Source organism: Somniosus microcephalus, unplaced genomic scaffold (assembly GCF_052327205.1).
Source record: "Somniosus microcephalus isolate GS21.2 unplaced genomic scaffold, FLI_Smic_1.0 unresolved_chr9, whole genome shotgun sequence".
NCBI classification, from domain to species: domain Eukaryota; kingdom Metazoa; phylum Chordata; class Chondrichthyes; order Squaliformes; family Somniosidae; genus Somniosus; species Somniosus microcephalus.
This window is the reverse complement of record NW_028225187.1, coordinates 13,301-30,743: the sequence shown is the minus strand read 5'-3', so window position 1 is coordinate 30,743 and position 17,443 is coordinate 13,301. Positions and strand designations below refer to the sequence as shown.

The 17,443-nt window shown below is 47.8% G+C and overlaps 1 protein-coding gene across 4 annotated transcripts in view; it reads right to left on the bottom strand.

The window, feature by feature from the left end:
- The window catches only part of LOC147084188 (uncharacterized), a 39,131-nt gene that overhangs the window by 11,080 nt on the left and 10,608 nt on the right, over window positions 1-17,443 (bottom strand). For all 4 annotated transcript variants that reach the window (XM_085979449.1, XM_085979445.1, XM_085979447.1 and 1 more), the window contains one exon: window positions 14,498-14,945. The gene's annotated coding sequence lies outside the window, so the exon portion shown is untranslated. The remainder of the gene's footprint in view (window positions 1-14,497; window positions 14,946-17,443) is intronic.

The following is a 17,443-nucleotide window of genomic DNA, read 5'->3' as shown; positions in this document are numbered from 1 at the left end:
ACTCGGAGCTGCGCCTGCGCACTCGGATCCTGCCGGACGGAGTCGGCGCAGGGCCATTCTGGGGAAAGGCCTTGGTGTCGGGTCCAGAGTTGCGATCGGTGACGCAAAGTGAGTTTTCTCCGCTCCGATTGGGTGGAGAATGGCGCGGGGTGGATCGGGAGAGAATCGAGAGAAATAGAAAAACCTGAGAGTCTGCGAGGCCCCGGACCAAGCGGCGGCACTTGGACGGTGCCCGTGATCTCCTCGGGGACACGTCACCCGGGCCCGCGCCCTGATTGACGGCAGCTTCCGACCAATAGGGAGCGAGCAAGCCGGCGGCGGGTCCTCCAACCAATCGGGGAGCCCGAGGGGCGGGACTAGCGCCGGCTGATTGTCTGATCCGCAGGGCAGCGAGTTTCTCCAGTCCCTTGTTCAGGGCCCGGGGAGGCTGTGGGCCTTTATTCCCCGCATTGGACACAAGGCTCTTTATCTCAGGCATAGGGTGACGTTGCACTGAAACTTTCCACCCTCCTTTACAAAGATGGCTCTTTGTCTCAGGCATAGGGTGACGTCGCACTGAAACGTTCCGCCCTCCTTTACAAAGATGGCTCTTTGTCTCAGGCATAGGGTGACGTCGCACTGAAACTTTCCACCCTCCTTTACAAAGATGGCTCTTTATCTCAGGCACAGGGTGACGTCGCACTGAAACTTTCTGCTCTCCTTTACAAAGATGGCTGCCGTTAACCTGGGCCTGTAAGGGGAAGAAATCCCCACAATTGCAAACACAGGATCTTCAGCTTATTATTGGGGGCTTGCCTCCTGCATGAGTTGTTTATGAAGCCTCCCCACCCACCTACCATTACTCCTTCCGTCGCGATTTTTACCCGCTGCACCATCGCGCTCCCGGCTTCAGCTCCTCTCCATCTCCAGTAACGCACTGCGCATGCTCAATATACCGGCCCCTCCCGCGCCTGCGCGCTGGGCTCTTGTAGTCTGGGTGCGGCACGTGGTCCACCGCGGGGAATGCTGGGTAAAAGACCAGATTAGTGAATGGAACATGATTTACTGTGATCAGATTGAGGACTGAACCATGTTCATTCTAGTAATCATGTTTTGTTTCTGCTGATCTTAATAACTCCTGTATCTGCGCTGGAGATTAATATTCTGTTTAAATAGTGAATAAATAAAGCTCGAGGAACAGCACCTCATCTTTCGATTCGGCACTTTACAGCCTTCTGGACTCAACATTGAGTTCAACAATTTCAGACTTTAACCCTTACTCCCATTTTTCATGCTGTATGATTTTGCCATCCCCATTTGCAACATTTTCCAAGACTCGGTTTCACAGCCACATCTCTTTCCTCAGCACCTGTCTCCGGTTCCAACTTATTCCACGTGGATTCCAACTGAACTTCCACCCTTCGTGTTTCAGATCCACCCAGGATAACTTTCCTGCCTCTTACCTTAGTAATATCTGTTACATCTCCAGCTTTTTCCAGTTCTGATGAAGGGTCCCAGACCTGAAACGTTAACTCTGTTTCTCTCTCCATGGATCCTGCCTGGCCTGCTGAGTATTTCCAGCATTTTCTGTTGTTATTTCAGTGAATAAATAAGCTTTGTTTCAAACACAGTGTGTCAAATATTTGATTTCTCCATGATAAGAGAAGATGAATTGATGTTCTGCTCCAGACTGTTTAATTTTTGGGCCTTTTCTTACTCTAGATTATTTCCGTTCTCATCTCGTTCGCCTTCTACCACATCAAACCCCAAGCCTGCTCCGTTTACATAGAAACATAGAAGATAGGAGCAGGAGTAGGCCATTCGGCCCCTCGAGCCTGCTCCGCCATTCAATGAGATCATGGCTGATCATCCAAATTCAGTACCCGGTCCCTGCCTTCTCCCCATATCCATTGATACCTTTAGCTCTAAGAAATATATCTAACTCCTTCTTGAATATATTTAAAGACTTGGCCTCAACCGCCTTCTGTGGTAGAGAATTCCACAGGTTCACCACTCTCTGGGTGAAGAAATTCTTCCTCATCTCTGTCCTAAATGGCTTACCCCTTATCCTTAGACTATGACCCCTGGTTCTGGACTCTCCGACCATCAGGAACATTCTACCTGCATCTAATTTGTCCAGACCTGTCAGAATTTTATAAGTTTCGATGAGATCCCCCCTCATTCTTCTAAACTCCAGCGAGTATAAGCCCAATCGACCCAATCTCTCCTCATACGTCATTCCTGCCATCCCAGGGATCAGCCTTGTGAATCTTCACTGAACTCCTTCCATGGTAAGAACATCCTTCCTCAGATAAGGCGACCAAAACTGCACACAGTACTCAAGGTGTGGTCTCACCAAGGCCCTGTACAACTGCAGCAGGACATCCTTGCTCCTGTACTCAAACCCTTTTGCTATGAAGGCCAACATACCATTTGCCTTCTTCACCGCCTGCTACACCTGCATGCTTACCTTCAGCGACTGGTGCACAAGGACACCCAGGTCTCGTTGCACTTCCCCTTCTCCCAATCTATTGCCATTCAGATAATAATCTGCCTTTCTGTTTTTGACACCAAAGTGGATAACCTCGCATTTATCCACGTTATATTGCATCTGCCACGCTTCTGCCCAATCACCCAACCTCTGGGATCTCAGAAAACACCATGAATATACAACTGGCGGATTTGACTGCTGTTTTACAATCATAATTCTCCATTTGTGTGTGTGCCCGTGCATTATAACTATCAATCAGCAGCCTTTCCTTTCCCCACTGTGGAAATGTAAAAGTGATTGTTAATTCAGTACCAGTTTGAGTCTTTGTAAAATTCAGTACTTTGCTGTTTCACTAACGCTGCCACTAGTGCAATAAACACACAAAAGCAACAGAGGGGCAAGGAGAATGTATGAGAAATGATTAGTGGTAACATAATAGGGAACACTAACACCTTTTATAAACATATAAAGCGTGAAAGAATAGTCCAAGGAAAGGTGGGGCCGATTACTGACCAAAAAGGCAATCATCTTGTGGAAGCAGAGGACATGGCTGAGGTACTAAATTAACACTTTGGCTCCGTATTCACTAAAGGAGAGGATGCTGCCAATCGTACAGTAAAGGAGGAGGTGGTAGAGAAATTGGACAGGATATAAATCGATTCGGACGATGTACTAAAACGGTCGACAGGGCTCAAAGTAGAAATGTCACCCGCTCTGCCACAATCTTCCAATCCTTCGATATGGGAAAGGTGCCAGAGGACGGGAGGGCTGCAAACGTTACTTCACTGTTCAAAAAAGGAGAGCGCGATGAACCAAATAACTACAGGCGACTCAGCTTAACATCGGTGTTATTTCCGAAACACAATTAACCGTCACTTGGAAGAACATGGGTTTATTAGCGACAGACAAAATGGATTTTATTTAAAGGCAAATCTAACCTGGCTGACTTGAATGAGCCAATGGATGAAATAGGAGAGGGTTGATGAAGGTAGTGCAGTTGATGTTCTGTTTCTGGACTTTCAGAAGGCCTTTGATAAAGTACCTCATAATAGACTGGTGAACAAAATTGGAGCCAATGATATTAAAGGAGCAGTGGCAGCGTGGATACTAAATTGGTGAAGGGACAGAAAACAGACAGTAGTTGTGAACCGATATTGTTCACACTGGAGGGAAGTTTACAGTGTCCCCAGGGGGCGGGATTAGGACCACTGCTCTTTGATTTATTTCAGTGACATGGACTTAGGTATACAGGGCATAGTTTAAAAGTTTGTCGGTGACACGAATCTCGGAAAAGTCGTAAACCGTGAGGAGGACAGCAGAAGACTTCAGGAGGAAATAGAGACACTGGTGAAATGGGCAGACACATGGCCGGTGAAATTTAATGCAGAGAAGTGTGAAATGCTGCATTTTGGAAGGAAGAATGAGGCGATGCAATTTAAACCAACTGGTACAATTTAAAGGGGTTGCAGGAACAGTAAAACTTGGGGTTATAGACACAGAAATCTTTGACGGTGGTAGGACAGGACGATAAGGTTTTTAGAAACGTATATGGGAGCATTGGCTTTATAAATAGAGGCACAGGAACATCGGAACAGGAGTAGGCCACTCATTCACTCCAGCTTGTTCCTCCATTCAATTCGATCATGGCTGAGCTGTATCTTAACTCCATCTCCCCTCCTTGGTTCCATATCCCTAAATACCATTGCCTAACACAAATCTATCAATGGCAGTTTGTCATTTTCAATTGACCGAACCTCAACAGCTTCTTGAGGGCCAGTGTTCCAGATTTCCACTACACGGTGCCTGAAGAAATGCTTTGTAACATCACCCCTGAACGGCCTCGCTCTGCGGTTAAGGTTACGTGGACCCCTCGTTCTCTCTGCCCATCCACAGTTCCTACCTTCTAACATCACCCCTGAACGGCCTCGCTCTGCGGTTAAGGTTACGTGGACCCCTCGTTCTCTCTGCCCATCCACAGTTCCTAACTTCTAACATCACCCCTGAACGGCCTCGCTCTGCGGTTAAGGTTACGTGGACCCCTCGTTCTCTCTGCCCATCCACAGTTCCTAACTTCTAACATCACCCCTGAACGGCCTCGCTCTGCGGTTAAGGTTACGTGGACCCCTCGTTCTCTCTGCCCATCCACAGTTCCTAACTTCTAACATCACCCCTGAACGGCCTCGCTCTGTGGTTAAGGTTACGTGGACCCCTCGTTCTCTCTGCCCATCCACAGTTCCTAACTTCTAACATCACCCCTGAACGGCCTCGCTCTGCGGTTAAGGTTACGTGGACCCCTCGTTCTCTCTGCCCATCCACAGTTCCTAACTTCCAACATCACCCCTGAACGGCCTCGCTCTGCGGTTAAGGTTACGTGGACCCCTAGTTCTCTCTGCTCATCCACAGTTCCTAACTTGTAACATCACCCCTGAACGGCCTCGCTCTGCGGTTAAGGTTACGTGGACCCCTAGTTCTCTCTGCCCATCCACAGTTCCTAACTTCTAACATCACCCCTGAACGGCCTCGCTCTGCGGTTAAGGTTACGTGGACCCCTCGTTCTCTCTGCCCATCCACAGTTCCTAACTTCTAACATCACCCCTGAACGGCCTCGCTCTGCGGTTAAGGTTACGTGGACCCAGAGTTCTCTCCGCTCATCCACAGTTCCTAACTTCTAACATCACCCCTGAACGGCCTCGCTCTGCGGTTAAGGTTACGTGGACCCCTAGTTCTCTCTGCCCATCCACAGTTCCTAACATCACCCCTGAACGGCCTCGCTCTGCGGTTAAGGTTACGTGGACCCCTCGTTCTCTCTGCCCATCCACAGTTCCTAACTTCTAACATCACCCCTGAACGGCCTCGCTCTGCGGTTAAGGTTACGTGGACCCCTCGTTCTCTCTGCCCATCCACAGTTCCTAACTTCTAACATCACCCCTGAACGGCCTCGCTCTGCGGTTAAGGTTACGTGGACCTCTAGTTCTCTCTGCCCATCCACAGTTCCTAACTTCTAACATCACCCCTGAACGGCCTCGCTCTGCGGTTAAGGTTACGTGGACCCCTAGTTCTCTCTGCTCATCCACAGTTCCTAACTTCTAACATCACCCCTGAACGGCCTCGCTCTGCGGTTAAGGTTACGTGGACCCCTCGTTCTCTCTGCCCATCCACAGTTCCTAACTTCTAACATCACCCCTGAACGGCCTCGCTCTGCGGTTAAGGTTACGTGGACCCCTAGTTCTCTCTGCCCATCCACAGTTCCTAACTTCTAACATCACCCCTGAACGGCCTCGCTCTGTGGTTAAGGTTACGTGGACCCCTCGTTCTCTCTGCCCATCCACAGTTCCTAACTTCTAACATCACCCCTGAACGGCCTCGCTCTGCGGTTAAGGTTACGTGGACCCCTCGTTCTCTCTGCCCATCCACAGTTCCTAACTTCTAACATCACCCCTGAACGGCCTCGCTCTGCGGTTAAGGTTACGTGGACCCCTAGTTCTCTCTGCCCATCCACAGTTCCTAACTTCTAACATCACCCCTGAACGGCCTCGCTCTGCGGTTAAGGTTACGTGGGCCCCTCGTTCTCTCTGCCCATCCACAGTTCCTAACTTCTAACATCACCCCTGAACGGCCTCGCTCTGTGGTTAAGGTTACGTGGACCCCTCGTTCTCTCTGCCCATCCACAGTTCCTAACTTCTAACATCACCCCTGAACGGCCTCGCTCTGCGGTTAAGGTTACGTGGACCCCGCGTTCTCTCTGCCCATCCACAGTTCCTAACTTCTAACCATTTAGAACATTCTCTGATCGATCCTTTTTAGGTCCAACGTGAATGAGCTCATTTCTTTCTGAAGTGAGGGGAGTGCGACAAACTCGCTCAATCCACTCCAGGAGGGTGGGTTCTCCGGCGTTCTGAATGTTATTTAATATTGGTGTCGCGAGTCTAACGCCCTCGAACGTATATGTGGACACGGTGTCAAGATGTAATGAGTGGGAGGAGGCTCCCGTGGAGTATAAACACAGCATAGACCACTAGAGCCGAATGGACTGTTTCTCTGCTGCAGTTTCGATGTAAATCTAATCTGCCCCGAACTGTCACAAACTCCAATCTCTGTGACTGTGACCATGGTGTGTAACCCTTCCTTGTCCATCATTCACCTTCCCACAGCATTCGATATAGTCTCATCTGGCATTCTTTTCCATGTCATGGCCTCCACTGTCCCTCCCAAAAAACTGATCCTCGTGTGCTTCCTGTCCTAGCTCCCTGATCGCAGATCGCAAATCTCCAGCAATGGGTTAACTTTTGTCTTTCTATCAACACCTATATTGTAGGCCAATATTGAACCGATGAGGCTGCTTCTGGTGCCTAGTAACCGATTACTGTAGCGCCGGAGGCAGATTGGATTGTTTCAATATCTGCTTCTTGGGATTTGCTGGTGGATTGAAATCTCGGTGCCAAGATCGCCTCATCAGGCACCTCCATTGACTGGGCGAGGCTGCATCATAGACCCATAATATGATACAGCACAGGAGGTCATTCAGCCCATCAGGCACCTCCATTGACTGGGCGAGGCTGCATCATAGATCCATAATATGATACAGCACAGGAGGTCATTCAGCCCATCAGGCACCTCCATTGACTAGGCGAGGCTGCATCATAGACCCATAATATGATACAGCACAGAAGGAGGTCATTCAGCCCATCAGGCACCTCCATTGACTGGGCGAGGCTACATCATAGACCCATAATATGATACAGCACAGGAGGTCATTCAGCCCATCACACTGGTGCTGACTCTTTGGAAGAGCGATCCCATTATTACCACTGTCCCTCTCTTTCCCCATAGCCCTGTAAATGTTTTCCCTTCAAGTATTTATCCAATTCCCTTTTCAATGTTACAACAGAATCTGCTTCCTCCACCCTTTCGGGCAATGCATTCCAGATCTCACTAACTCGCTGTGTAACACAATGTTACCTCACCACCCTTTCGGACAATGCATTCCAGATCTCACTAACTCGCTGTGTAACACAATGTTACCTCACCACCCTTTCGGACAATGCATTCCAGATCTCACTAACTCGCTGTGTAACACAATGTTACCTCACCACCCTTTCGGACAATGCATTCCAGATCACACTAACCCGCTGTGTAACACAATGTTACCTCACCACCCTTTCGGACAATGCATTCCAGATCACACTAACCCGCTGTGTAACACAATGTTACCTCACCACCCTTTCGGACAATGCATTCCAGCTCACACTAACTCGCTGTGTAACACAATGTTACCTCACCACCCTTTCGGACAATGCATTCCAGATCTCACTAACTCGCTGTGTAACACAATGTTACCTCACCACCCTTTCGGACAATACATTCCAGATCTCACTAACTCGCTGTGTAACACAATGTTACCTCACCACCCTTTCGGACAATGCATTCCAGATCACACTAACTCGCTGTGTAACACAATGTTACCTCACCACCCTTTCGGGCAATGCATTCCAGATCACACTAACTCGCTGTGTAACACAATGTTACCTCACCACCCTTTCGGACAATGCATTCCAGATCACACTAACTCGCTGTGTAACACAATGTTACCTCACCACCCTTTCGGACAATGCATTCCAGATCACACTAACTCGCTGTGTAACACAATGTTACCTCACCACCCTTTCGGACAATGCATTCCAGATCACACTAACTCGCTGTGTAACACAATGTTACCTCACCACCCTTTCGGACAATGCATTCCAGATCTCACTAACTCGCTGTGTAACACAATGTTACCTCACCACCCTTTCGGACAATGCATTCCAGATCTCACTAACTCGCTGTGTAACACAATGTTACCTCACCACCCTTTCGGACAATGCATTCCAGATCTCACTAACTCGCTGTGTAACACAATGTTACCTCACCACCCTTTCGGGCAATGCATTCCAGATCACACTAACTCGCTGTGTAACACAATGTTACCTCACCACCCTTTCGGACAATGCATTCCAGATCTCACTAACTCCCTGTGTAACACAATGTTACCTCACCACCCTTTCGGGCAATGCATTCCAGATCTCACTAACTCGCTGTGTAACACAATGTTACCTCACCACCCTTTCGGACAATGCATTCCAGATCACACTAACTCGCTGTGCAACACAATGTTACCTCACCACCCTTTCGGACAATGCATTCCAGATCACACTAACTCGCTGTGTAACACAATGTTACCTCACCACCCTTTCGGACAATGCATTCCAGATCACACTAACTCACTGTGTAACACAATGTTACCTCACCACCCTTTCGGACAATACATTCCAGATCACACTAACTCGCTGTGTAACACAATGTTACCTCACCACCCTTTCGGACAATGCATTCCAGATCTCACTAACTCGCTGTGTAACACAATGTTACCTCACCACCCTTTCGGACAATGCATTCCAGATCACACTAACCCGCTGTGTAACACAATGTTACCTCACCACCCTTTCGGACAATGCATTCCAGATCACACTAACTCGCTGTGTAACACAATGTTACCTCACCACCCTTTCGGACAATGCATTCCAGCTCACACTAACTCGCTGTGTAACACAATGTTACCTCACCACCCTTTCGGGCAATGCATTCCAGATCTCACTAACTCGCTGTGTAACACAATGTTACCTCACCACCCTTTCGGACAATGCATTCCAGATCTCACTAACTCGCTGTGTAACACAATGTTACCTCACCACCCTTTCGGACAATACATTCCAAATCACACGAACTCGCTGTGTAACACAATGTTACCTCACCACCCTCTCGGGCAATGCATTCCAGATCACACTAACTCGCTGTGTAACACAATGTTACCTCACCACCCTTTCGGACAATGCATTCCAGATCTCACTAACTCGCTGTGTAACACAATGTTACCTCACCACCCTTTCGGACAATACATTCCAGATCACACGAACTCGCTGTGTAACACAATGTTACCTCACCACCCTTTCGGACAATACATTCCAGATCTCACTAACTCGCTGTGTAACACAATGTTCCCTCACCACCCTTTCGGACAATGCATTCCAGATCACACTAACTCGCTGTGTAACACAATGTTACCTCACCACCCTTTCGGACAATGCATTCCAGATCTCACTAACTCGCTGTGTAACACAATGTTACCTCACCACCCTTTCGGACAATGCATTCCAGATCTCACTAACTCGCTGTGTAACACAATGTTACCTCACCACCCTTTCGGACAATGCATTCCAGATCTCACTAACTCACTGTGTAACACAATGTTACCTCACCACCCTTTCGGACAATGCATTCCAGATCTCACTAACTCGCTGTGTAACACAATGTTACCTCACCACCCTTTCGGACAATGCATTCCAGATCTCACTAACTCGCTGTGTAACACAATGTTACCTCACCACCCTTTCAGACAATGCATTCCAGATCTCACTAACTCGCTGTGTAACACAATGTTACCTCACCACCCTTTCGGGCAATGCATTCCAGATCACACTAACTCGCTGTGTAACACAATGTTACCTCACCACCCTTTCGGGCAATGCATTCCAGATCACACTAACTCGCTGTGTAACACAATGTTACCTCACCACCCTTTCGGACAATACATTCCAGATCTCACTAACTCGCTGTGTAACACAATGTTACCTCACCACCCTTTCGGGCAATGCATTCCAGATCTCACTAACTCGCTGTGTAACACAATGTTACCTCACCACCCTTTCGGGCAATGCATTCCAGATCTCACTAACTCGCTGTGTAACACAATGTTACCTCACCACCCTTTCGGACAATGCATTCCAGATCTCACTAACTCGCTGTGTAACACAATGTTACCTCACCACCCTTTCGGACAATACATTCCAGATCACACTAACTCGCTGTGTAACACAATGTTACCTCACCACCCTTTCAGGCAATGCATTCCAGATCACACTAACTCGCTGTGTAACACAATGTTACCTCACCACCCTTTCGGACAATGCATTCCAGATCACACTAACTCACTGTTTAACACAATGTTACCTCACCACCCTTTCGGACAATGCATTCCAGATCACACTAACTCGCTGTGTAACACAATGTTACCTCACCACCCTTTCGGACAATACATTCCAGATCACACTAACTCACTGTGTAACACAATGTTACCTCACCACCCTTTCGGACAATACATTCCAGATCACACTAACTCACTGTGTAACACAATGTTACCTCACCACCCTTTCGGACAATGCATTCCAGATCACACTAACTCGCTGTGTAACACAATGTTACCTCACCACCCTTTCGGACAATGCATTCCAGATCTCACTAACTCACTGTGTAACACAATGTTACCTCACCACCCTTTCGGACAATGCATTCCAGATCACACTAACTCGCTGTGTAACACAATGTTACCTCACCACCCTTTCGGGCAATGCATTCCAGATCACACTAACTCACTGTGTAACACAATGTTACCTCACCACCCTTTCGGACAATGCATTCCAGATCACACTAACTCGCTGTGTAACACAATGTTACCTCACCACCCTTTCGGACAATGCATTCCAGATCACACTAACTCGCTGTGTAACACAATGTTACCTCACCACCCTTTCGGGCAATGCATTCCAGATCACACTAACTCGCTGTGTAACACAATGTTACCTCACCACCCTTTCGGACAATGCATTCCAGATCTCACTAACTCGCTGTGTAACACAATGTTACCTCACCACCCTTTCGGACAATGCATTCCAGATCTCACTAACTCGCTGTGTAACACAATGTTACCTCACCACCCTTTCGGGCAATGCATTCCAGATCACACTAACTCGCTGTGTAACACAATGTTTCCTCACCTCGCCTGTGGCTCTTTTTCCACTCACTTTAAATCTGCGTCGTCTGGTTACTGACCCCTTCTGCCAATGGAAACAGTTTCTCCTTATTTACTCATCAAAACCAATCATGAGTTTCAACAGCTCTATAAAATCTTCGTTTAACCAACTCTGCTCTGAAGGGAACAAACCAGTCTCTCCCCAGAACTGAAGTCCCTGATCCTTAGTACAATTCTCTCAAATCTCTTCTGCACCATCTCCAAGGCCTTGATATCCTCCCTAAAGTGCGGTGCCCAGAATTGCAAACCATACTCCAGCTGAGGCCTAACCAGTCTGTTCTAACAGTTTAACATCACTTGCTGTTATTCGCTATTCCTCCTGTAATAAAGCCGAGGACATCGCTCATGGTGTCAGCACTTGACTAACGAGCACTGTAGGAGGGGAGGACATTCACCACTGCTCCACTAATATTAACAGTGGTGTCACTTTAAGCAGATTGGTGACGCAATATCTTTAGGGGTCTTACAATATCTGGAAACCTCTTAAATACATAACTGGTTTGATCTGACTGCTGTTTTACAATTATAATTCTCCACGTGTGCGCGTGTCCCGCTGTGTGTCTAACAAACTCTCAGTCAGCGTCCTTCCCTTTCCCCACTGGGGAAATGTGAAAGTGATTCAGTCCCGGATCAGTAATTTCTCCAAACTTAAGTTGATGTTATTCGCCGGCATTAAGTTATAACCAAATTTGAGACCTTGTAAGATGGAGTTTTCTGCTGTTTGACACACGCAGACTCTGGTATAATAAACACACGACAACAACAGCAGCACCGTAGGGAATCAAGCTGAATACAGAAAGTACAGAGGAGAAATCAAAAACAAACTAAGAGGGGCACGGAAAAACTGAGGAAAGATTAGTGGGAATAGAATAGGGAACATTAAAATCTTTCTTAAACATGTAAAGCCTCAAAGGAGAGTCAACGGAAAGGTGCGATGATTAAGGAGCAAAAGGGGAATCTTCACGTGGCATAGTGGTTAGCACTGTTGCCTCACAGCGCCAGGGACCCGGGTTCGAATCCGGCCTCGGGTGACTGTCTGTGTGGAGTTTGCACATTCTCCCCGTGTTTGCGTGGGTTTTCCCCGGGTGCTCCGGTTTCCTCCCACAGTCCAAAGATGTGCGGGTTAGGTTGATTGGCTATGATAAATTGACCCTTAGTGTTAGGGGGATTAAATACGTGGGGTTACGGAGATAAGGTGGGATATGTGTTGGTGTAGGGGTTACGGGGATCGGGTGGGATATGTGTCAGTGCAGACTCGATGGGCCGAAATGGCCTCCATCTGCACTGTGGGGTTTCTGTGATTTCTGTGATTCTGGTGGATGCAGTGGGCATGGCTGAGGTACTGAATGAGTACTTTGCATCTGCCTTCACTAAAGAAGAGGATGCTGCCAATGTTACAGTGAAGGAGAGGGTGGTAGTGAAATTGGACAGGATATAAATAGACCAAGAGGATGTAGTGAAACAGTTGACAGCGCTCAAAGTGGAAGTGTCATGGTCTGGATGGGATGCATCCTGGGTTACTGAGAGAAGGAAGGCTCTGGCCACAATCTTTGAATCCTCCTTGGATAGGGGAGTGGTGCCACAGGACTGGGGATTTGCAAATGTTACCCCCTCGTTTAAAAACGGAGCGTGTGGTAAACCAATGAACGACAGGTGAATCAGTCTAGCGCCGGTGTTCAGGAACCTTCTGGAGATAAATCATTGAGAACCTGCTAAGATATCATCTCTCCTTACAGCAGTAATTGACTCCTTGATTAATATTGCGACACCCCCTCCTCTTTTACACCCCTGTCTTGCCTGAAGATTCTATACCCTGGAATACTGAGCTGCCAGTCCTGCCCCTCCCTCAACCATGTCTGTGATAGCAACAATATCATACTCCCATGTGTTCATCAACACCTTGAATTCATCTGCTTTACTCGCAAGACTCCTTGCATTAAAATAAATGCCATCCAGCCTTGCCATGCTCCCTTGTGCCGTTACATATTTGCTCTGCCTTGCAGGCTGACCTGTTTTTTCCTCTATATTTGGCTGTGCATCACCCTCTACTGTAGCTCCACTCTGTATCCCATCCCCCTGCCAAGTTAGTTTAAACTCCCAACAGTACTAACAAACCTCCCTGCAAGGATGTTGGTCCCGTTCCGGTTCAGGTGCAAACCGTCCGACTTGTACAGGTCCCACCTTCCCCAGAAGCAGAGCCAGTGATCCAGGAAACTAAAGCCCTCCCTCCTGCACCAACTCTTCAGCCACACATTCATCTGCTCTATCCACCTATTCCTATTTTCTCACTAGCACGTGGCACCGGGAGCAATCCAGAGATTACAACCTTTGAGGTCCTGCTTTTTAATCTGCTACCTAGCTCCCTAAATTCTTGTTGCAGGACCTCATCCCGCTTTCTATCTATGTCCTTGGTACCAATGTGAACCACGACCTCTGACTGTTCGCCCTCCCCCTTCAGAATGCCCTGCAGCCGTTCAGTGACATCCCTGACCCTGGCACCAAGGAGGCAACATACCATCCTGGAGTCACATCTGCAGCCACAGAAATGTCTATCTGTTCCCCTTACGATAGAATCCCCCATCACTATTGCTCTCCCACTCTTTTTCCTCCCCTCCTGTGCAGCTGAGCCACTCGTAGTGCCACGGACTTGGCTCTTGCTGCATTCCCCTCAGAAAGCATCTCCCCCAGCAGTATCCAAAACGGAAAATCTGTTGGCGAGGGAGATGGACCCTGCACTACCTTCCTAGTTCTTTTACTCTGTCTGGCGGTCACCCATTCCGTCTGACCACCTCGTTAGACAAGCTATGAAGATCTCAGCTTCGCGGATGCTCCACAGTGACTCCAGCCGCAGCTCCAGCTCAGAAACGTGGATTTCGAGTTGCTGCAGCTGGAGACACTTCCTGCACACATGTTCGCCCTGGACACCGAAAGTGTCCCCGACTTCCCACATAGCACAGGAGGAGCACTCCACACTGCCGAGCTGCCCTGCCATGTCCTACCCTTAATTTACTCCCTTTAAAGAATATTAAATACACTCGGGACCTTACTTCCCTTTAAACACTACTTATGCAAAACTAGAGACCTTACTTTCACTTTAACGACTGGACTGTAGAAATACTCACCAGGTCCTACTTCCCAATCAGCTCCTTCCCTGGTTGCGACGTCACTTTAGCGGTTTTGCAGTTTGACTGCTCCCGCTCTCACTTTCCTGCAGTCCTGTGACGTCTCTCCTCGATTTTGCTGTACTTTTGGAATTCGCCGGACTTGTAGCTGTCTCCTCACTGCTGCCGACTCCTTGAAGGTCCGCGCTGTCCTCGGCCTCCCGCTGTATTTATGCCTCCTCGCTGCTGCTGCCGACTCCTCGCAGGTCCGCGCTGTCCTCGGCCTCCGGCTGTATTTATGCCTCCTCGCTGCTGCTGCCGACTCCTCGCAGGTCCGCGCTGTCCTCGGCCTCCCGCTGTATTTATGCCTCCTCGCTGCTGCTGCCGACTCCTCGCAGGTCCGCGCTGTCCTCGGCCTCCCGCTGTATTTATGCCTCCTCGCTGCTGCTGCCAACTCCTCGCAGGTTCTCTTTAGAGCAGAAAAATGTTAATTGGGAGATTTAATAGAGGTGTTCAAAATCATGAAGGTGTTTCCATAGAGTAAATAAGGAGCAACTGTACCCACTGACAGAAGGGTCGGTAAACAGAGGAGACGGATTTAACGTAATTGACAAAATGCCAGAGGGGAGGTAAGATAAGATTGTTTTTAGGCATCGTGTTATGATCTGGAATGCAATGTCTGAATGAGTGATGGGAGCAGAGACAATAGTAACTTTTAAACCTGAATTAGTGAAACACACGAAGGGGAGAACATTAGCAGTGCTCTGGGCACAGAGCAGGGGAGTGGGACACATTGGTCTGCTCTTTCAAAGAGCCGGTACAGGCCCGCTGTGCCCAATGGCCTCATTCTGTGCTGTCTGGTCCCAAGTTTCTATAGTATCAACCTCGAACTTTGTTCCTGAGCGAGTAATAAATGATAAATGTACCTGAATGCTATTTACAGAAGCAGACCTTTAGCATGTGAAATTGCATTGGGAAGTTTAATTCTGTTAACCAGCAAACGATGACCAAAAATTGATAAAAAAGGGAGAAAAATCGACTGAGTACACCAGCAAGAAACATTTAAAAATTGTAGGAGCTTCTGAAAGTAAGTAAACATGAAGAGTAGCAAAAAGTAAGCATTGGTCCCTTAGAGGCTGAGACAGGAGAAATTATAATGGGAAATGAGGAAATGGCAGAGACTTTAAACAAATATTTTGTATCTGTCTTCACAGTAGAAAACACAAATAGCGTACCAAAAATAGCAGGGAACCAAGGGACTAATGAAAGGACTGACATCAATTACTTTAAGTTCCTTCGAGAAAAAAAGTACTTGAGAAACTAATGGGACTAAAAACCGACAAATCCCCAGGACCTGACGGCCGACATCCTAGGGCTCTACAAGAGGTGGCTGAAGAGAGAGTGGATGCATTGGTTGTGATCTTCCAAAATTCCCTAGATTCTGGAACAGTCCCAGCGGATTAGAAGGTAGAAAAAGTAACCCCGCTATTCTAGAAAGGGGGAAGAGAGAAAGCAGGGAACTACAGGCCAGTGAGCCTGGCGTCAGGAAAATGCTGGAATCCATTATTAAGGGAGGGGTAAGAGGGCACTTAGAAAATCATATGATCAGGCGGAGTCAACATGGTTTTATGAAAGAGAAATCATGCTATTAGTGTTTTTTGAGGATGCAACTAGCTGGATAGATAATGGGGAACTGGTGGATGTCAAATATTTGGATTGCCAAAAGGCATTTGATAAGGTGCCACATAAAAGGTTGCTGTGCAAGATAAGGACTCATGGGGTTGAGGGGAATATATTAGCTACAAGGACAGGTTGGAGAAGCTGGATTTGTTTTCATTAGAGCAAAGGAGGTTGAGGGGTGATTTGATCGAGGTGAACAAGATTATGACGGGTTTGGATAGACTAGACAGGGAAAGGCTGTTCCCACTAATGGATGGTACGAGGACTAGGGGACACAGATTTAAGGTTTTGGACAAGAGATACAGGGGGGATGAGAATAAAAACCTTTTTACGCAGCGAGTGGTGAGGACCGGGAACTCGCTGCCGATGGAAGTGGTGGAAGCGGAGACACTCGATGTTTTCAAGGGGAGACTGGATAGGCACTTGAGGGAAATAAACTTGCAGGGCTACGGGGATAGAGCGGGGGAATGGGACTGACTGGATTGCTCCACAGAGAGCCGGCACGGACTCGATGGGCCGAATGGCCTCCTTCTGTGCCATTATGACTATTAGCATTGATAGAGGATTGGTTAACTGACAGAAAACAGAGAGTAGGGATAAACAGGACATTTTCAGCTTGGCAGGCTAGTGGGGTGCCACAAGGATCAGTGCTGGGGCCTCTGCTATTTACAATCTATATTACTGACTTAGATGAAGGGACCGAGTGCAATGGATCCAAGTTTGCTGCTGATACAAAGCTAGGTGGGACAGTAAGCTATGGGGACACAGAGCCTGCAAAGGGATATGGGCAGTCTAAGTGTGCGGGCAGTAAGGTGACAGATGGAATATAATGTGGGGAAATGTGTGCGTATTCACTTTAGTAGGAAGAACAGAAAAACAGAACCTTTTTTAAATGGTGAAAAATTATTAAATGTTGGTGTTCAGAGAGATTTAGGTGTTCTCGTACAGGAAACAAAGTTAGCATGCAGGTACCGCGAGCAATTGGGCAGGCGGATGGCATGTTGGCCTTTATTACAAGGGGTTGGGATACAACAGTGAGGAAGTCTTGCTACAATTGGACAGGGCTTTGGTGAGACAACACCCGGAGTACCGCGCACAGTTTTGGTCTCATGTCGATAAAGGATGGGATAAAGACATGAGAGAGAAATGATCTTAGCTCCGAAAATAAAGTTAAAAAATCAGTTTGGGTGGAGCCAAGAAACAGCAAGGGGCAGAAAACATTGGTTGGAGGTGTTTATAGGCCCCAAACTGTAGTTGTAATGTAGGGCGGCGTATAATTCAGGGAAC